This window comes from Ochotona princeps, chromosome 1 (assembly GCF_030435755.1).
Source record: "Ochotona princeps isolate mOchPri1 chromosome 1, mOchPri1.hap1, whole genome shotgun sequence".
Classification (NCBI taxonomy): Eukaryota; Metazoa; Chordata; class Mammalia; order Lagomorpha; family Ochotonidae; genus Ochotona; species Ochotona princeps.
In genome coordinates, this window is record NC_080832.1 from 123,338,422 (window position 1) to 123,360,538 (window position 22,117).

Here is a 22,117-nt window from a genome sequence, read left to right on the forward strand (position 1 = left end):
TGGGTGCTATTTCCCTCTTCACTCTCCCGATTCCCCCTCTCAGCCCTCTTCCAGCTCTTCTGAAGCAGAACTGAAGCTCCTCCCGTGAGCCGTGCACATCCTCAGTGGGAGGGAGAGAAGGAGAGGCGATGTGAGCAGTTCATCGGCAAGCGCCCTGAGCATGGCCATAGGGACCCCAGCAGCAAGTGGCACTGCAGTGAATCTCTGGGGGACTAGGGGAACATGCCCTTCCAGAAGAAGGCATCAGAAGAACACAAGTGCCAGATGTAGAGTTGGCAAAATCATATGGAATCGATCTAATGTTTAGTAACAAACACTGTAACACCAAGGCTTAATAAAATTAGCATGCCTGGTGACGATACAAAGAGGATTAGAAAAAAAAATGTTATGTGGGCTTGAAACACTTGAGGAACCAGTGTTGTAGTACAGTGGGTTAACCCACTGTCTGTAAATGCCAGCATCCCATGAGTACTGGTTCAAGTCCCAACTATTCCACTTCTGATTTGGCTCCCTGCACCTGAGAAAATAATGGAAGATGGCCCAAGTACATAGACCCTTGCCATCCCATGGAGACCAGGAGGGATTTCAGGCTCCTGACTTCAGCCTGGTCCAAACTAGCCACTGGGGCCATTTGGGGTTTGAGCCAGCAGACAGGATTCTCTGTCTTTCAAATATTAAATTTAGAAAAACATTAAAAATTGTGAAACAGCAACACTGCAGCTCAACTTAAAGAAATTCTGATAAGAGTACAGAGAGAATAAATCATAGCATTAAACTTCAGCCATTAGTGAGCCATCATTTATTCCACAACACTGTGTATATTAAAACACATAGTTCTGCATGAGGACTTTTGTTTGTTTTGCAAAAAATAAAACGCAACTGTATGTTACAACATAGGCTGACTGCCTCCTGATCCCTAAGTCCTCACAGTTCTTGATGCATCTTCCCTCTAGAGATTCATCAGGGCCAAGTTCAGTTTCTGAGCATGAAAAAATAGATTTAGGGGTGTTTAATGGATTCAATAGTGCCCTCTCCCAAAAAGATATACTGAGGTTGTAACTCTCACTACCCCATCATGTACAGTATAGTACACTTGGTAGTACAGTAGTTGTCAACATGCTGGATCAGGATGAGATCATATTGGGTGAACTGTTATCCAGTATGACTGAAGAGAAGACTGGCATGCCAGAGGAAAATGCCCTGAGATGCCAGCAGAGGTTGAACTGGTACATCCATAAACTTGAAAACACAGTGGTCTACCAGCAGCCCAGGAAGGAGCATCCTCTGCAGCCTTCAAAAAAAGCATGGTGCTGACAACTGAATTCCAGACTTCTGAATTCCACAACAGTGCAAAAATAGATTTCTGCTGTTTGCAGCCACACAGCAACCTTAGCAAACTAAGCCAAGTGGTCAGAATGTGTGGGTAGCTCTCCCCCAACACTGTGCAGTCAGTGCAGCGTATCCATCAGGTGCTTCATTTGGTTGAGAATCATATGAAGTCAAATGGCAACTGGTGAGTTCCCTGGGTCAAGTACAAATGAGACCGATGCCTCATTTTCAGAAGAGGGGAAGTGAGATCCTCATTGAGGAAGGTGTACAAACACAGGCTTCCCATTCAACAGAGTTGTGGGAAATGATTTAAGGTTTCTAGATACAGAACTGGGCTCTAGAAGCACCCAGAAGTATCTCTCCTAAGTCTTTGCCTCGGGCAAGGTCCCTTGTGAGAAGTGTGCAGAATCCAGGTAGGTCCAGAGGCCTCCTTGGTCAAGTCTTAAAGAAAAACAGTGTTGAGCAACTTGTATCCAAAGCTGTGGCATATACCTTAACATACTCTCCACATGGAAAGTAGTCTGAATTTCCTGATACGGACTTTTGTCAATGCCTTCACATATAAAGATGATCCTTACTGTAGGTTAGATGTTATGTTCGTTTTCTCTCACATTTAAAATCTATTGAATCACATGCCTCTTCCTATCATGCTGCATTAGCATGACTGAGGTAGATTATTACAATGCTCCAAAAGAAAAATGTGGCTTCTCTGTGAGAACCATGTGCCCAGGCAGTTAGATCACGTGCCTGGTTTATGGCTCATTGGAAGCCATGTGACGCTCAGTGACAGACGTGAGCCGATCTGGGGTCTTGTCCTGCTTTCTGCAGAAGTAGGCCAGGGAGAAGTTGCAACCCCAGAAATCAGAGTGGAAGTGGCAGGGCACATCTGGGACCTGCAGAGGTCCAGGACACAGGGCATTAGTGTGCTGTATGGCTCATTTAGAGTTTCCAGCAAGCCCCCCCACAACCTCTCCTCCCCCCGCCCCAAAAAACAAACCAGATGCTGTGTTACACACATGACAGCCTAATTAAGGGCAGGACTAGTTTTCTAAAAGGAAAAGCAATTATTCTCTGTTTTAATTGTAACTGCTTGGCTTATGTAAAAATGTATTAGGAAGTCAGAATCTGTGTTTTTTTAAACATTTGTTTTATTTTTATGGGAAAGTCAGATATACAGAGAAGAGGAGAGACAGAGAGGAAGATCTTCCTTTTGTTGATTCACTGCCCAAGTGGCTGCAACAACCAGAGCTGAGCCAATCCAAAGTCTGGATCCAGGAGCTTCTTCCAGGTCTCCCACGCAGGTACAGGATCCCAAGCGTTTGGGCCATCCTTGACTGCTTTCCCAGGCCATAAGCAGAGAGCTGGATAGGAAGTGGGGAATGCCAGTGCCCATATGGGATCCCAGTGTATGAAAGGTGAGGACTTTAGCTGCTAGGATACCACGCTGGGCTCTATGTGGCTTTTAAATAGAACTTATTGAAAATGGAAAGAATCATCCAATAGCTATACCTATGTCTACAGCTCCGTCATTTAAGCAGAAGCTGAAGGGTTGGTTGGTTGGTTTTCTACTCTGGTGTGACTGCCAAGTTCCAGGAAGTAACTTGACAGATGCTGATGTGTTTCCTTATATACAGGGGAGTTGGTAAAAACTGGCCAAACATCCGTCACTGTAGAAAAAAGTGTCTGAGGTGCCCCAATTCCTTATTCACCTTTACAAGTTCCCACACCAACTCAGTTTGAAAGCCCAGATTTCGGACTTTGTACTTGCCTAGCCCTCATTGTCCTTGTGTAAATATGAATGAGAGCTGGCTCTATCCACACCAACCCAGTCTGCCCATCTCAGGCCTACTGCCAGGGTCTCTGGTCCCAGTCCATATTCCCGCTGGTTCTCCAAGCTCCACAGGTCACATGCTACAGTCGTTCTGAGAGCAATGGTCAAACATTGAAGTAAAAGCAACCTCAGCTCCATTGGACGAGCAGAGTAGAATCAGGTGTGAATGTCAACCAAACTCCAGCAAGGAAGGCAAAGGAGCTGCACCACACACACACAGAAGTGTGGCGCACCAAGGTGCACTGCTCTGCCATTGGATCCACTTCTACCTGTGGCAACTGCAGGCTGTCAGTGCCAGAACTCATTAAAATATCCACTTTGTCAGGGAAATAAAAGCTTTCAGACTCCTTTCTGTCTGCCTCAAGACTCTAGATGAGAAAAGTGGGTCATGAATCTTGTGGTCAGGCAGAAGAGTTCATTTGTGTGGTCTGAGCACTTACAGGAGGGTTCCGTTTTGGAAATGTAGTCTTAGGTGTTACAAATACAGTTATCAATTCTTGGTTAATAGTGCTGTAGTGTGAAGATCATTTCACCAGCATTTATCACACTATCCATCAGTGAATGAAAAAGCACCATATAATGGAATAATACTCAACTACACAAAGGAAGGAGGTACTGACATGTGGCTGTGGTACTCATGGATGCTGTGTACATATTACACATATGATTCCAATTATATGAAGTATTTAAAATCATCAAAAACAGAAAGGAGGCTGGTATTAGAGGAGTTTTAGGGTCAGGGATAAGAGATAATGGGAGGTGACTCGTCCAAAGATGGGGAGTTCCAGAAGGAGATAGTGGTAACATTTGCGCAAGAGTGGGAACACGAACATCCTGTCACCAAGTGACATCCTGTCACTTTACGATGGTTAAAATGTGGACTTTGCTACAGGTTTTTAAAGAGACGATTAAACCTCTGTATTTTGTTCCCTCAACTCTAACTGTACAGATTCTTGAGTCCGTCTTCTCTAATCTAGTACAAGAAATAAAGAAGTGACTTGATGAAAATCTTTGCAAGTGAAAATGTGTTTGAAAGGAGGCAATAAGAGGCACCCTGCTGAGTATATACTTGGTGGCTAAAACTGTCCAGGTCCCTCTGGCTAGGATGTTAAAGGAGGCAGCTGTCCTCTCCGACACCTCATGGGGCAGCCTCTCTGCTGCCCACTTTTCCTGTTCCCTCCCCACTGCAAGCCCAGCCCCTTCCCCAGTGACTCCTAAGATAAATTGCCAGTCACAATTTACAACAGGAATACTACTGAGAAATAGAAACAGGCCGCTGTGCTTGTTCCTGATGTATTCCAGGCACTTGATATGCAGAGAGCACAAGGCGATCTTTTTTCACACGGCTGAACTCCTTAGGGTCTGTCTTCTAGACCATTTCATCGGTTTCAAATACACTGTGGTTCAAGCATTGTGAAATCGGCCGGGGTGCCTGGAGCAGGGAAGAAGGGCAATTTGGTTCACCATGCTGAGATTTTTCTTGTATTTAAATCATTTAAATGTCCAACTCCCATCTTTTATTTCTTTCAACAACACTAAGCGTTAGTGTGTCACTTGCCCCTCTGTTTCTAGGAACCAAGAGTAGAAATGTTAATACAAAACATTAACTCAGGGGCCTGATCTGGCAGCGTAATAGATCTTTAGAACTGCAGTGGCAGGACCTGCCCGAGCTTCCTCCAGTCACAATAAAGCACTATAATTCTTTTATTGAGCCAAGAGCGTTTAAGTCACAAATATATCTATGCAGGAAGCAGTTGTGGCAGCTCCTGGAGTACATGACTGAAGGAACCATTCAGTAGCAGCTCTGATGGGGCCTGGTGCTAAAGGTGAAAATAACAGGGTAGATTAGAAAGAACTGCTCAGACCCAGAGCAATCAATGACACCTCAGAATTGCCTATTGGAGCTGTGATCACTCTAATTTCACATGCAAGGCACACTGCATTAGCAACCAGATGGTATCTTCTTTTTCCTTGCTGGACGTCCTAGGGTTTCCAAAGACCCTAGCCTAAATTATTTCACTTTCGCCAGCCAGCTTAATAAGGTTGCAGCTAGCTGACAAGCCTGAATACAAAGAAAAATGAATCCCAACATATAAGCACAATTATATATTGGGTTTAAAAGAAGAGAGGAGAGAAGAAAAGAAAGCATGGCTTAGACATCAATGAAGTCAGTATCTGTGAGTCTCTCTCTTTAATCCACTGAAAACTCACACAATCTCAAATCTGGAAGGGATATCAGAGGGTAACTAGTCAGTGTGTTGAATTAGATACCTACTAATATATAATACATCTTCCCAACATCCAGAGGCTTGAATGAGCAGCATCTATTAGCTCAGCACTTCTGCAGTGCCAGGAGTCCAGGCATGCCTACATGGGTCTACCGTGGCTGCAATTCTGGAGAGAATACAAGGGCTGCAGTCACCTAAAGGCTTGTCTCACCCTCCCACCATTCAAGAGCTTATAGGCTGGAGTCAGTCACTCCTGGAAGGCTGTTAGATGGAGGACATCGGCTCTCCTGAGCTGTGAGCCAGGAGGCTCTCTCTGTTCCTTGATGTGTGAGCCTCTGCATAGGGTACATTTCTTGTTACCCTGTATACAGATAAAGTGAAGAGTACCTATAGGAGATTGGGGGGCGGGGTTAAGGAGCAGCTAGCAGAGTGAGGACTAAATGAAAACATGTTATGTGCTTGCTCTGTTATTTAAAATTCGGTGGCCTGTGTTCTGTGGCCATTAACATTGTTCCCTAGATTGGAGTGTGTAGCTAACATTAAGCTAATCAACTTTGAAAAAGTTGTCTCATGAGTTGGTTGATTCAAATAGACATGTTTCAAAATGAGCAATGGCAGCAAATATTGCACCAGAAGCAAGTAAGATGCCACCTGAGTCCATTTGCTGAAATGTTCACTTGTGAGCCATCCAGTGGCACCATAATTAATTGAGAGTATATTGATCTGGTTTTTGCCACTTTCACTTTTTAGCTTCCCCTCTCTGCTATTTACATTTGCATCCTTAGAAATAAACTGTGACATCCTAATTCTGTATGCATTTCCCCAGCCTTCAGGGTGGGGAATTTAAGGATGAGAACCAAAGAATGCATGGACTCCATCAGCCCCCTGACTCCAGCACTTGTCCTACATGCTACAGAGCAAATTTGACATCCTCATTAAGACTTACATGCTGAGTCCCCTATTGGTGAACAACAACATTAATCAGTAAAACAAGTATCAGTAGAGGATGAATGGGAATACAATGAAGTATGTCCCCAGAATTCATGGGAGAAACTTAATTCCTCCTTGTTGAGGCCTAGTGGAAGATGTGTTAGTCATGGCATGGAGCCCTCATAACTAGATCTTTGCTTTTCTCATGGAAATATATTCACTGTCATGTGAATTTTACTCCTTTTCTCTCTCTTCCACTCCCACCCACCCATTTGCTTTCTGTTTTCCACACTGAGTTCACACAGCCCTCACCAGACACAGCTGCCTCATCTTGGGCTTCTCATGCTGCTCCAGAGCCATGGGCCAAAAGAGAGATCTTTTCTTTATAAATTGGCCAGTATCAAGATTTTTGTTGTTGGAGTATTAAAAGGACTAAGACAGGTGTGTTTTTACATCCGCAAATAATAGTAAGCAACCATTAGGCCTCTAGAGATATATTAGTGATAGTGTATAGAGGAATATTACAAATATGAGTCAAAATTTGTTCTCAGGTGCTGAAAGCACGTTTTAGCAAATATGCAATCATTTGGAAGTACAAATGTATTTGTACAACAGGCCTGAATTAACCAAACAGCCGTAGAACAAAGGTTTTCTAAATGCAAGATTCCTCTAGAGCAGCGAACTGACCTACACGCGTACACACCACTCACCATTTCAGGCCGGCAAAAATAGATAAAAAGCTAAAAATCAAAACATTATGCTTCAACATTTAATTTCAAGGAAATTTAAGGTGTCTTTAAGCAGTTCAACTTCAAATAGAAGCAACCCTTACTCACACACCTATCAAAATTTCTTTCAGATTTTCATATTCTGATTCACAAGTTTCTAAGCGAATGATAATAAAGTATTCTCACCTCAAAGACGTATATAGTTGTCCTTCAGTATCCAGGCTCATCTGTGGATAATAAAACTTAATTGATGCTCAAGTCCCATGCATAAACCCATGTAGTATTTCACATGTAACCTCTGCACATCTTCTCATGTATACTAAATCACCTCTAGATTACTTAGAATACCTACCAAGCCTTATCGTTTAGGAAATAACTAAAAGGCAAAGACCATGTTCAGTGCAGACATGTTTTTCCCCAAATATTTTTGATCCACAGTTGATTGACTCTAGGGATATAGAGCCCACAGAAATGGAGGACTAACCATACTTTAAAGAATGTATCTACTGGCAAATTAGGAGAAAGGAGCCAGGGAGTGCTTCCTTCCTCCGTCTTTGTCCCTTAGAAGAAGATGCACAGCGGGCTGCATAAATCCTCCTCCTGCTTCTGTGGCCTGGGCTCTCATGAGATGTGAGAATAAAGAAGATCATTCCATGCCTCTGTCTTTGGCCTGACTTAATAACTTACTAATTGTAATTGACTAAACACTAGGCATCAACTCACACATGTCAAGACTCATTCCTGTCACATTTTTGGACCCATTGTGTTTTACAGAGAAGCACGCAGTGCAGGGTTTAATAGGTCAGCACAACATGGTGGACCCAAGATCCATATCACAATCATCCAGAATAGGAGGCCAGATGGTCTGAGAGGCAGGGACAGGAGCAGGGAGGTGCAAGTCAAGCAGACGCTGCAGGAGGAATGACCAAGGCCAGCAGTCCCGGGCTCCTATGATTGAACACTCCCTGAGATGTGTGAGTGAGCGCAGCTCTGAAGAGCCACAGTTGGAGCACTAGGTTAGGGGATTTTTGAAACTGGGTTCATCTCACACCTAGAGAGAGCCACTGCCCAGGCTAAATAGCTTCCGTTCTGGACACCTCTGAAGCATCTAATCCCCACAATTGGAGTTTGTTCCTCTGGGGAATGATGGACCAAGGGACATGTGACTGGTTACCTAGAAATACTATTTGCCTTGATTTGGGGATGAGGAGGATGTGAAATAGGATCACACCCTGAAGCAGTTTCACCCAGCCCATAAGCACCCTTTGTCATCCTCCTATCGGATTATCCGGGGAAGTGGCATGAGGAGGGTTAAATGTCTTGGCCCAAGACAGTCAGAGTGGAAAACCTGAGCTATAACCAGGATTTAGAGCTTCTGAGTTCTAACTTGATGCTTTTTCTACAGCTACTCTGCTATCTTTGCACATAAGTTGTTAAGATAAAATTCCTGTTTTCATTGCCGCCTAACACATATGCAAGATAGAATTATCTACAAAACGGAGCCCAAGAAACATTATCTAGTAGAGCACTGCATGTCAAGGACACATCAACTATTAGAATGAGGCAATGAAGGGATTATTGCTGCCCCAGGAGTTGGTTTCGGGAGGGCTGTACATTTTTACCCGCTTCCTGTGGACCCTGAATGGAGACACTTGGTTTTTTGATGGTGACAAAATGTATAGAATTAAACACCTCAGTTACTTGTCATCTCACAGTTCAGTAGCATTAAATATGTAACGTTCGTAGGCAATCCTTCTCATTATTCGTCCATCAAACTCTTTTCATTTTGAAATCTGAAATTCTGCTTGGAGACACCATTTGAAAACATTGTCTGTAAGGACCAGTTTTCTTTTCTCTGGCGTCTCTCAAAGGGCTGTGGGGTTAATTGCTTGACAACTTTCTATCTCCTCACCCCTCCCAGCCCAGGGAATGGCACTGGGCCCAGCCAGCAACCTTTGCTGTAATCTCTGCTCCTCGGAAGAGACAGGGCGGAGGCTGTCTCCAAGCCTGTGACTCTGATAGGACAGACTTCTTCTCTCAACACTGTATTTATTACTGGGGTGTGAAGCACAAATCTGCAGCTGCCTTTTCCATTTGCCTGCTGTTAGGAGCCTGCTCAATAATTTATTTCTCTCTCTTCCTTGCAGACATTTGGGCTTGTTGGCTATTGCTGAGAGTATGGGATAGGGTTTGGGGGTGTTCTGAGTCCTCCCATCCCCTCTGCCATCCTCCTTTCTGGCTGGCTGGCTCTCATCAACATGAGTTTGCAGCTGTAGAGGCAGAGGCTGTTTCTTTCCAGGGCAGCCACAGCCATTATTGCTCTTTCACAGACATGGGACTGTGCCGGCTCCCATTAGATTATCACTGCAAATTGATGGTTACTTAAAAAAAAAAAAAAAAGTAAAGGAAAAGACAGTCACAATAGGAGACCAAACACTGGCAACAGATTAAACAAAAAGAGGCACTGAGCTCTTTAATTAAGGTTCATGAAGGCATGTGAAGCCTGCCTTTCAGTTCCCCTGCTGTGCCTCTGCCTGATTAGCTTCAATGCATCTGCTCGGTTTCCTGGTATCCATCTGTACCGTGAGGGAGCAATGTATTCGGTTTGCCCTGATTCTCAATAAGATGACTGGAAGGCATCAGCTGCAGATAGACTAATGGTTATGCGTGTTGACAGAGTGTCTCTTGTGCTCCTTGCTGCGTTGACATGCAAAATCACACCACCTTACACGTACCTAGGCATAACCTACAGCCATGCAGGCAGCCAAAATGAAATGCCTGCTGCAAGGAAGCCCAAAGATTTTTAGGATGGCTCATTTCCCTGTTGTGGTGTTTTTGGTTGGAAGTAGACCTTAATCACACCCTGTTCACAGATTCTCCCCATCTTTCCACAATGGCTAGCACCACACAAATGCTCCATGTGTGAGAATGACAATGAGAAGTGGGACTATTCTGCACAGGGCAGCATGGGGACTTTGCATTTCAATGCAGCAGTGGCAGCAAGGAGTGTGTGTTGTGAAGAAAAGAGCAGGGGAGACCAAAGCCACCTCGGTCTGGAGCTGTGTGGGCCAGAACATGCTTGCCACTGAGACGTGTTGGTTCCGTGTAAATTGAGAGAGCTAATCCAGGTCACGTAGGAAAATGAGGATTTGTTAGAAAGTAGCACTTCTCTGGATTCTACCATTCTCGATCAAGGTGCCATTGTGTGGTTTATTAGCGCTGATTCCATGAGCTCAAATCATAGAGTTTTCCTTTATACAAACTCAGGTGTTTGGAACTTGAAAATATTTTTCTAAAACTAATGAACACTGGTGTATTTTCGAATTAAATTTACACTTGTTTTTCTTACTTAGGTATAAATAAAAGCAAAACTTAGTTTAAGCTTGATATTACCAAGAAGGGAAGAAAAAAAGTCCATCTGGCTGTCTGATCCCAGAAAGACAGGGGCTTAGGAAATCATGGATTAAAATTTTGCTATCATGAAATTGTTGCTAATTTAGATCATTTCATCACTTCTTAAACAGTTTAATTTGCTACAGTGAGGCAGCAAGGGCCACAGTCTTTGGAGGATTTCATATTTTTTTTGGCAAGAAAATGTTCAGATTGCATGTCTTGAGCTATGAGGTTAATAACAGGTGTAAAATACTGGGATTAAATCCATTTCAGGAGGAATTTCTCCTATAAAGTGCCTTGGCTTAGAAACCTAATGCAAAGCTTTATGAATACTGGGAGCAGACTGGGAGCAGACTGGGAAAGACCAAGCATTGTTTTCCCTTTGTCTGCCAGATTTCCGTCTGCTTGTTCACACCAGCACATAAATTAGAGTTATATTTGGGGCAATTATCATTAGACTAGCTCTAAAGAACATTAAGGAACTCGTATCAGAAGCCCCACTAGAGTCTTCGAGATAACGTTTTTCTTCCCAAGTGTGACAAGTAAGGTTCAAAAAAATTGAGAACACCCAGGCAGAAAGAATTTGAAATCAAGTGTTGCAAAATTATAAGGTGTAATTATTATTTTTTAAATTTTACTTATTTGTTACTATTATTTTGATTTCATGATACAGTTCCATAGATCATGGAATTTTCCTTATCCCCTCCCCAAATCCCTACCCCGACCCACTGAGTTCTCCTATATAATTACTAAAGTATAGTACTTCATGAATAGTCATATGTCCATCATTGCAGGCATGACAATACCAGAAAGTCCAGCATCCTGTTGTCAAGATATACTAAACAGTTTCATTTGTAGTTAATCTTTGGTCTGGAAGCAGAGATGCATACTATATTGTATCCTCAGATATGGATATGATAATCTCCATTACACAGTTACGATACATCCCCTTAAATGAAAAGCCACAATACAAAATCAACAACAGGAAAAAAAATAGAAATTTTTAACACCATGAAGTTAAATAACATGCTACTAAATGCGATAGTCTCCATTACACACTTAAATGAAAAGCCATAAAACAAAGTCAATAGGGAATGCCTTTGGTTTTGGTGGGTGCTATTCCTCTTCTCTGTCGAGAGCACATCTTTAAGAATCATTTGTAGGGCAGGTTTGGAAGAGGCATATTCTATGTGTCAACTGATTTTTTTTTCACGTGCACATTTACGGATCTTTTCCTTATGTTCAATTGAAGAGAGCTTGATGATCATGTGTCTTGGTGAAGATCGCTTTTGGTCAATCCTGTTGGGAGTTCTGTGCCCCTCCTGGATGTTGTTTCCCAATTCTTTCTCTAAATTAGGAAATTTTCCTTTATTATTCCATTAAATATATTTGCAAACCCAGCTTCTCTTTCTACACTTTCTCGGACTCCCATGACTCTTATATTTGGCCTTTTAATAGTGTCTTTCAATTGAGTCCTTTTTAGGTTGAGTCAGCTCTGCTTCCGGTTTTTTGTTTGTTTCCTCCTGGTGACAGGTAATATCTTCAATTCCGAGATTCTTTCTTCTGCTTCATTCATTCTATTTTGGAGACTCTCCACTGTACTCTTAATTGGCTCTACTGTGTTCTTAATTTCTGGTATATCAGCTTTCATTTGATTCATTTCCAATGTGACATATTCCTCAAATTTCTTGAACTCCTGTATTATGTGCTCTCATTGATAAAAAGTTTTATAACAAGTGTTTTGAAATCTGTATGCCCCATTTTCTCAATGTCTTCCTCAGTTAACTCTGAAGGTGGCAATGGGTTTTCCTCCTTCGCAGGCAAATCTTCAATGATAATCATTTTGCCTTTGTTTCTTCTTTTGCTCTTAGTCATTGTACTTCTGGGGTTATCAGATTCTTCTCCTTGGGGCAGTTTTCCAAGCTGTGTCACCCACAGGTCTACAATGCGATTTTACTTATTGCAATTGGTACCCGCGGCTTTTTGCTTGCATCCACTTGTGCCACAACCTCCAGCGAGTTCCAGGTCTGGGTTCTTATGTTAGATTTCCACTGTGGTCTGCACAACCCCAGCTCTTGGCTCACCACTCACCACCTCCTGTGATACTGTGCTGAGGCTGGACCGTTGTCTTTGCAACCTTTCTCCCACTTCTGGTTGGAGCAGGTCCCAGGATTAGGGACACACCAGGTGTCCTATAGAGCTAGGTTGTTAGTGGTGCTGTTCTTGCTGGGACCTGTTGTCCATTAAGTCTGGGTGCCACACGGACCTATTTTGACCCATACGATATGAAAGCTAGTATTATTTTCCTATGGGACCAGTGCAATGCACTAAACTGGAAGTGATTTCACTCCCTGCTTAGGGCATGCACAGCTTGCTGTTATTCCTGAAGTCTGAAAGCCTTTGCCACAGTGTACAAAACTGCACCTGATATGCCACTACTAGAGTTATTGATCTGCTAGCCATCAGGTCTGAGGGCTACCCACACCTATCTTGAGTGGAACCTGTAGGATGCCACATTGTTGCAGCTCACTGAGCCAGAAATGAGTTCACTCCCAGCTCAGTACATGTTCAGTTCTGTCCCATAGCCTTTGCTTCCCTACACAAAATGGCACCCAATTCAGCTCTAGGGGGCTGACTGGGCTGTAAAATCTACCCTGTTGCCATACTGCCCATCTGGGGCCTGCCACTCTGTCTCTGCTCCCAATGAAATTAAACAAATCAGGATGAGCAGTTCTTTGTCTGGATTCACCTCCTGAGTTCCTGGTGAAAGTCCATAACCCTGTGCTGTTGTTTTGTCCTCTGCTATTTACTGAAATGTGCCCTCTCTGCTTCACACTGGCCAATGTTTCTCCGTCTGTTTAAACATGTCCTTACCCATTCTGCCATTTTGATTCTCCATAAAGTATAATTATTATTGTTATCATGGGCAGCCACTGGACCAAAATCACTCAGCTGCTTAAACCATGGAAGATTCTGAACTCCAAAGAGCCAGGCATAAGTCTTTATAATTTAATTATGGACAGTACTGAATCCCACATGAGGAAGTGTTTAATAAATAATCAACCAATTGCAGTGTGGATTCTTTAATCCCAAGCCAGAGGAAAGGATCGCTTTCCTCTTCAGCAAGAGCGCAGGCTAAAGAGAAGGCATTTGTCCATCAGTCTGAAAAGAAAGCAGAGGAGAAGTTTGCAAGTTTTCCTCAGGGAGAAGACTGTAATTGTTAGGAGCTGCTCTGTTACATCCATTTAAAAGTTATATTTCTGAATTAAGAGAACATTGAGTGGGGAAAATACTTTCTTTTGAAAAACTAATTACCAACCCAGTGTTTGTATGCCAGTACCCTTCCTAAGTACACAAGTCATAGCCTGTTTTGTGCACCAATGACACCTACCAGGGCAGGAAAAACATCAATCTTGAGATACTTTCCTCGCCGTCCCCCATTTCTCTTGATCTCCCCCAAAGCCAACTCCTTTAAAAACAGATCAGGTTGAAATAACCATGTTCCATGCTAAATATCAACAAGATCCATGGCAATGAATGAGAATGAAGGAGAACATTTCATTTCATATTTAAAATGTTAAATTGGGTGCTTGTAATTCCCCTGATTTAGTTTTTTTTAATTAAAAAATTCAAGCTTTATTCAAGATTTGCATATTCATGCCTCTATAATGTGCACTGATTGCATTAAAGGCAGAGAAAAAGCATGTTAAGTGCAGCACAAATATAGTCACTCATCAAGTGTACCATCTATGCATGCATAGATAAATATTTCCAAACAAATTAACATGCACCCCAGTGCAGGTGCTCTGGCCTCATAGCTCCCCCCAGCTATTTCAACTCTTCGTTCAAGTTTAAAGAACCCAAAAATCAGTTTAGAAATGGTCTAATTTGGTGATTTATAGAATTAAGGAGCCTTTTGACAAGTCACTGAAATCATTGGTCAGAGTGATTGCTTTTTTTCAGTTTATGTATTTCAAAGGCAGAATGAGAAAGCAAGAGCAAGAGAGAGAGAGAGACTGAGATCTTCTGATTGCTGGCTCACTCTCTAAACGTCTATACCAGCCAGGGCTGGGCCAGGTGGAAGCTAGGCACTGTATCTGAGACTCCCATGTAGGTTGTAAGTACTTGAGCTGTTCATTGCCTGCTGCCTTTCTGGGTGTGTTAGCAGGATGTTCACTTGGAAGCGTGTTGGGCTTGATTTGAACAGACACCATAACATGGGATGCCAATGTCCCAACTATGGCTCATTCTGCTGAGCCACAGTGTCTATTATATGAGTGATTAACTCTTTTTTTTTTTCTAGTAACAAAAATCCATATGCATATTCCTTGACTTTCTTTTTTTTTAGTATTGAATTTTTTTGACATTTTATTTTTTTATTATTATCATTTTATGATACAGTTCCATAGGCTCCTGGCATTTCCCTTATCCCCTCCTCAATTCCCTCCCCCCCACCTAGTTCCTCTATATCATTACTAAAATATAGTTCTTCCTACACAGTCATATGTCCATCATTGTGGGCATGGACGATGGCAGAGAGTCCAGCATCCTAGTGTCAAGATATAGTGAACAGTTTCATTGTAAGTCTGTCTTTGTCTGGGGGTAAAAATGCATACTACATTGTATCCTCACATCTGGATGTTAGTCTCCATTTCACAGCTACTGTACATCCCCTTAAATGAAAAGTCATAATACAAAATCAACAATAGAAAGATAAATAGAAATTTGCAATGCCATGAAGTTAAATGACATTTTACTAGATATGACAGTCTCCATTACACAGCTACTATACATCCCCTTAAATGAAAAGCCACACAATAAAATCAACATCAGGGAGAAAAAAGAAATTAACAACACCATGAAGTTAAATAACATGCTATTAAATGACTAACATGTAGCTGAAGAAATGAAAATTAAGAACCTTCTTGAAGAAAATGATGCCACTGCATGATCTACGAGTCATTGAATGATTTAATCCGAAGGAAGTGTTTTGAAGAGATGAAACTAACAGAAAAAAACAAAACCCTTGTGATATAGTTTCCACTGATTTTTGTTGGTGAAGTGTGTCTCTTCTAGACAATAAACAGATGGGTTTTTTTTTTTTAAATCCAGTGTACTAATCTATGATGTTTGAGCTTAAGCCATTTACATTCAGAGTTTAATATGTATGGGTGTTACTTTGGTCCTGTCATTTTAGGAATGAGTTGTTTGTTCATTGGTTTAGTCTTCTGTTGTCATTTTACTGGGATGTTCTTCCCATTTGCCTTTGGTTTTGGTGGGTGCTATTCCTCTTTTCTGTCAAGAGAACATCTTGAAGTATCATTTGTAGGGCAGGTTTGAAGGAGGCAAATTCTTTTAGCTTTTCTTTACTGTGGAAGAATTTTATTTCATTTTCAAAGACGAAAGAAAGCTTTGCTAGATATGTTATCCTAGGCCGACAATTTTTTTCTTTTAGAATCTGGAATATGTCACTCCATTCTCTTCTTGCCTGTAGAGTTTCCTGTGAGAGATCTCCTGTGAGTTTAATTGGCATTCCTTTATATGTCAACTGATTTTTTTCACGTGCACATTTACGGATCTTTTCCTTATGTTCAATTGAAGAGAGCTTGATGATCATGTGTCTTGGTGAAGATCGCTTTTGATCAATCCTGTTGGGAGTTCTGTGCCCCTCCTGGATGTTGTTTCCCAATTCTTTCTCTAGATTAGGGAAATTTTCCTTTATTATTCCATTAAATATATTTGCAAACCCAGCTTCTCTTTCTACACTTTCTCGGACTCCCATGACTCTTATATTTGGCCTTTTAATAGTGTCTTTCAATTGAGTCCTTTTTAGGTTGAGTCAGCTCTGCTTCCAGTTTTTTGTTTGTTTCCTCCTGGTGACAGGTAATATCTTCAATTCCGAGATTCTTTCTTCTGCTTCATTCATTCTATTTTGGAGACTCTCCACTGTACTCTTAATTGGCTCTACTGTGTTCTTAATTTCTGGTATATCAGCTTTCATTTGATTCATTTCCAGTGTGACATATTCCTCAAATTTCTTGAACTCCTGTATTATGTGCTCTCATTGATAAAAAGTTTTATAACAAGTGTTTTGAAATCTGTATGCCCCATTTTCTCAATGTCTTCCTCAGTTAACTCTGAAGGTGGCAATGGGTTTTCCTCCTTCGCAGGCAAATCTTCAATGATAATCATTTTGCCTTTGTCTCTTCTTTTGCTCTTGGTCATTGTACTTCTGGGGTTATCAGATTCTTCTCCTTGGGGCAGTTTTCCAAGCTGTGTCACCCACAGGTCTACAATGCGATTTTACTTATTGCAATTGGTACCCTCGGCTTTTTGCTTGCATCCACTTGTGCCACAACCTCCAGCGAGTTCCAGGTCTGGGTTCTTATGTTAGATTTCCACTGTGGTCTGCACAACCCCAGCTCTTGGCTCACCACTCTCCACCTCCTGTGATACCGTGCTGAGGCTGGACCGTTGTCTTTGCAACCTTTCTCCCACTTCTGGTTGGAGCAGGTCCCAGAATAGGGAGACACCAGGTGTCCTATATAGCTAGGTTGTTAGTGGTGCTGATCTTGTGGGAACCTCTTGGACGTTAGGTCTGGGTGCCACACGAACCTATTTTGACCCATACGATGCCACAGTCGGTATTATTTTCCTATGGGACCAGTGCAATTCGCTGAACTCAGTGAGTTCTCACGAGCTCAGCACATGCGCATTTCACCGTTGCCCTCTGCAGTCCTAAAGCTATTGCCACAGTGTACAAAATGGCACCTGATGTACCAGTGCTAGAGTTCTTAATCTGCTGGCCATCAGGTCTGAGTGCTACCCAGACCTGTCTTGGGTGGAACCTGTAGAATGCCACGTTGATACAGTTCACTGAGTCAGAAATGAGTTCACTCCCAGCTCAGCGTATACTCAGTACTTTCCTTTGCCTTTGCCTCCGTTAGCAAAATGGCACCCAATTCAGCTCTAGGGGGCTGACTGGGCTATGAAATCCACCCTGTTCTTGCACTGTCCGTCTGTGCTCTGCTGCTCTGTCTCTGCTCCTGGTCAAATCAAACGGACCAGCAGGATGGACGGTTCTTTGTCTGGATTCACCTCCCAAGCTCCCAGTGAAAGTCCCGTCCCACCTGGTTGCTGGTGGAGTTCTGTCTGGAGTTCAGATCGCCATTAGCTGAATGCTGCTGGAGTATCAGTCACTGCAACACCATACCACTGTGTCCGCTGCTTTCCTGTGTCTGTCAGTCTCCAGGTACCCCTCTGCTGTTGTTCTGTCCTTTCCTATTTCCTGGAATATGTCTTCTCTGCTTCATCCTGATTAAATGTTTCTCTGTCCGTTTAAACATGTCCTTGCCCTATTCTGCCATCTTTATTCTCGAGTGACTAACTCTTTAGCCAGCAACAGCCAGGAGAGAAGAATATTCAGCTGTACTCTGTATTAAAAACCAAAGGTATGGTCCTCGGCACAATGGCTCAGTGGTTCAATGGCTAAATTCTCACCTGGCAATCACAGGATCCCATGTGGGTGCCAGTTCATGTCCCAAGTGGAAGCACCACTTCCCATCCAGTTCCCTGCTGTGGTCTTAAAAAGCAGTAGAGGATGGCCCAAGTCCTTGAGATCCTTGTACCCAAAGGGAGAGGCTCCTAGCTGTTGCCTCAGGTCAGCTCAGTTGCAACCATTTGGGGAGTGAGTGAACCATTGGATGGAAACTCTTTCTCTCTGCCTCTCCATCTCTCTGTCTGTCTGATAAAAATAAATAAATCTAAAAACAAAACCCAAAAGAACAAAGGTACATCTTCCATCATTGATAGACCACCAACTCTGTGTAGCTATTGGTCACAGGAAAAGATACTTTAAATCCCTGAGAAGGGAGTCAGTTGGCTAGGCCTGATGGATACTACCGATGGTCCAGCCAGAGCTAGTCCCCTCTGACTTCCAGCCCGTTGACCATGACTTTGTATGAAACCGCAACATGCTCAACTCAGGAATAGGCCTTGCTGTGTTGGCAAACTACCATGGTCCAAATTCAGCCCACCACTTGGTTTTGTAAACAAAGTTTATTGGGAACAGACATACATATTTATGTGCTAGTTCAGGACAGACCTGAGTAGTTGCAACAGGGATCATAAAGCTTGCAAAGTCCAAACTGTTTACTCTCTGGCCCTTCAGGGAAAATACCTGCCAATCCCTGGTCCAAGCTAATGCCTGCCAAGTTCCCAGCCTCTCTTGTAGCTAGGAGGATACGGAATGCTGCACAATAGTGAAGGAAGAGAATGTTGCTGCGGGCTACTCTAGGTAACAGAATACATGGCAGAAATACTTGCTGAGACAGGAGTTGTGGAAGTGCACTGAGTTTGGGGAATGAAGGGAAGAAGATATAATTTCAGGACATCAGAGAATAGGATTTGAAGTACCTAGGGGAAGTCAAGTAAATATGTCAATATTCAAACACAGAACTCAGATAATTTCTGAGGAGTAGCCCTAAGATTTCAAAGGTGATTTGTATGTGTGACTCAAATAGACTCTTGCTGGGTCTTAGGCGATACAAACTGTGAATTTTTAGATCAGTCGTCTTGACCAGTGCTGCCTCCTTGTCATTTGATTTTCATTTAGTCTCTGCAGCATTAGTGGTTCCCTAATCACCTCTCAGACTGCCCCTTGGTCTTTCTGCCCGGATCTCATCATTTCACCCCCAAACTAGGGGATTCCTTCAGATTTATTCTCAAGCTTCCATGCTCCCTTTACTGTGTTCTTTGCACCTTCTCATCAACCTCATAACTTTCAAGCAAATGACTCCCAAATTGACATTTCTAGCTCATATCTCATCGTTTTCTCTGGACCACATCTCTTTCTTTGATTTATGTTTGCAAATTTCCAAATAGGTACCTCGTTGGCAACTCAAAATCTGCATACCAGAGCTAGTATTGTGGTCTAACAGGTGAAGCCACCACCCGAGATGCTGGCATCCCATATGGGCACTGGATTGTGTCTCAGCTGCTGCACTGCAATGGAAGATGGAGCAGCTCCTTGGGCACCTGCCACCCACATTAGAGATCTGGACAGAGCAGCTGCCTCCTGGCTTCCATCTGACCCAGTGCTGCCCATTGTTACCATCTAGGCAGTGAAACAGTGAATCAAAGAGCGTTCTCTCTCTCTTTCCCTCTCTATAGATCTTTCAAATATATGAATATGTATTTTTTAAAAATACATGTAGCTAAAATATTTAATTATCTTCCTCCATCCCCCCTAAACACAACAGGGAAAATACCTGCCATGGTGTCAGAATTACTCATTTTGAGCACTGGCTTTGAATCTTAGTAGTTATGTAAACTTTTACAAATTCCTTAATTTGCCTCTATTTCATCATTTCTATGTGCTTCCAAATGAACCCAAGGTCTTCCCCTTCTGACTGCTGACTTGGAATACATAGAGAAAGAAACCTGGAAACCTATAGACAAAGACAGTATGTGATTTGAAGAGTGTAAAGACTTCAAAAATCCATAGTGTGTCCTTTGATAGCGCCTGAGTTTAGTATATGCTGCAAAGGAACACACTTCCATCCCCAGTTGGAAAGCCGAGACAATTTTTTTTTTTGGTTGCCTGCCTCAACTCCCTTAGTCCAACTTCTGTTCAGACCCAACAGATCTACCCAACCCACTTTGTCTCCCAGATATTCCTGAACTCTTGAATTTCCAAGTCAACTGAAATTTGACCTCAGGTTGGCATCTGCTTTGTCCTCTGTTTTAACCTCCCCGATTGAAAGCCCCACACCCAATAACAGCAGTAACAGAACAATGGACTGAGCTTCACAAAGAGACAGTGTGGGTTTAAGTCCCGTAAACCATAGGATCATAAGCAAGACACTAGCCGCAACTTTCAGGGATGTCCCTTTATGCCAAGCAGCCAGAAAACTCTGTGGCCCTTCCCTGCTGTGGCTGGCTTGCTGGTGGTCCTTCTGGGACTTGGTTTGTAATTGAAGGCAGTGGGCCTTTCTGGCCTCACTTGTTTTCTACATGACATTTCCATTTAGGTTTGCTGAAAAGATCAACTTAGAACCTTCCTGTTTGACCCAAAATGAATCTTTTCCCTCCAAAATCCATACTATTTGAGCAAGCAAATTCCTTTTTAAAATCTTTTCAAGGCTATCATTTCAGGGATTTCTTTATTCCTATTCCTTAAGAAAATAAGAAAGCAAACTGGGTTATGAATGGAGGACAAAAAATGATTTTTTAAAAGATTTATTTATTTATTTATATTGGAAAGGCAGATATACAAAGAGAAAGAGAGGCAGAGAGAAAGATCTTCCATCTGCTGATTCACTCCCCAAGTAGCTGCAATGACCAGAGCTGAGGCGATCCGGAGCCAGGAGCCAGGAACTTCCTCCAGGTCTCCCATGCGGATACAGGATCCCCAGGCTTTGGGCCATCCTGGACTGCTTTCCCAGGCCACAAGCAGGGAGCTGGATGGGACGTGGGGCTGGGACTTGAACCGGTGCCCATATGAGATCCTGTTCCATGCAAGGCAAGGACTTTAACTGCAAGGCTATTATTGTGCCAGGCCCAATTCGTAAGCCAGGTAGCTTCAACACACAGAAAGTAAAAGATGGGGCTTCCTCTGATCTGACTCTAACACATTCTATGCATATACCAAAATGTCACATGGTAGCCCATAAATAGATACCATCATCACATAGCATAACAATTTAGAAATACGTACTTTTTGAAAGGATGCAATTCTCATTGCTGTCTCCTGTTCGCTGCGTTAGGATTGGGAGCTGCCCAGACAGACAGAGTTAACACAGACGCCAAACTCCTCTATGTGAGTCCAGCAGCAAAGTTCTCTCTTGGTTCTCTCTTTGTAGTGAGGACGAGGTGCTTCTGCCAGTTAGCGTGGGGCCATGGGCCTGGCATTTGAACAAGAAGTGAGGCCAAGACTAAACGAAATCAAACTGTGAATAAAGGAAGATTAAAATAAAAATTGACAGCATGGTTCACAGAGCTAGCGCCGTGGCTCAGCTGCCTGGAAGTCGTTGCCATCATACACTTTGGACACAAGACATGAAAAATTGCCTCGAGAGGTACTGGCAAGAGAAGGTTGTGGGAAGCAGATTTGTCTGCACTTTGTCGCGCCCACAACACTGGAAAGGTAAGAGGGGCTGGTGAGAATGTTGACAGGCTGATAAGTTCCTTTGGAAACAGCTCGTAAAGACTGCCAACAATGTGAGAAGCTTCATGTTCTTATTCCAAAGTGATACTTCCCCTGCTTTAGGACCTCAGCAAGATGATTTAAAAATAACTCTTACAGAAAGAACATGGGATTAGGGATTGGAAATGTAGAGCGTTTTTTTTTTTTTCTGACAACTTTCCTTTTCTCTGACAACTCATCATCTAGCTTTGCATGAGACATCTAGCTCCGACGGGTTAATGTGCTAGAATTAGGAGTATTTTCAGTTTGGGGCAGGGGAGGGAAGAGACCTGGGGAAATTGGAGAGGGTTTGGGAGGAGACTTGGTTCTGGTCTAGACTGGGCAGAGATGTGCAGAACAGGGCTGGGCGACAGCTAGTCCACAGGCTTGGGTTTATTGCTCAGCATCTTGATCGGAACATTGGGTTGATTAGATGTTCCTAAAGAAGATATCCACGTCCTCACCAGCAGAAGCCATGAATGTTATCTCGTCT

The 22,117-nt window shown here is 42.8% G+C and overlaps 1 long non-coding RNA gene across 1 annotated transcript in view; it reads left to right on the top strand.

Annotated features, from left to right (window-relative positions):
- The window catches only part of LOC131481872 (uncharacterized), a 55,452-nt gene extending 33,862 nt beyond the window's left edge, over window positions 1-21,590 (top strand). The window contains exon 3 of the long non-coding RNA XR_009246603.1: window positions 21,302-21,590. This is a non-coding gene — a long non-coding RNA (uncharacterized LOC131481872). The remainder of the gene's footprint in view (window positions 1-21,301) is intronic.
- Window positions 21,591-22,117: the final 527 nt, after the last annotated feature.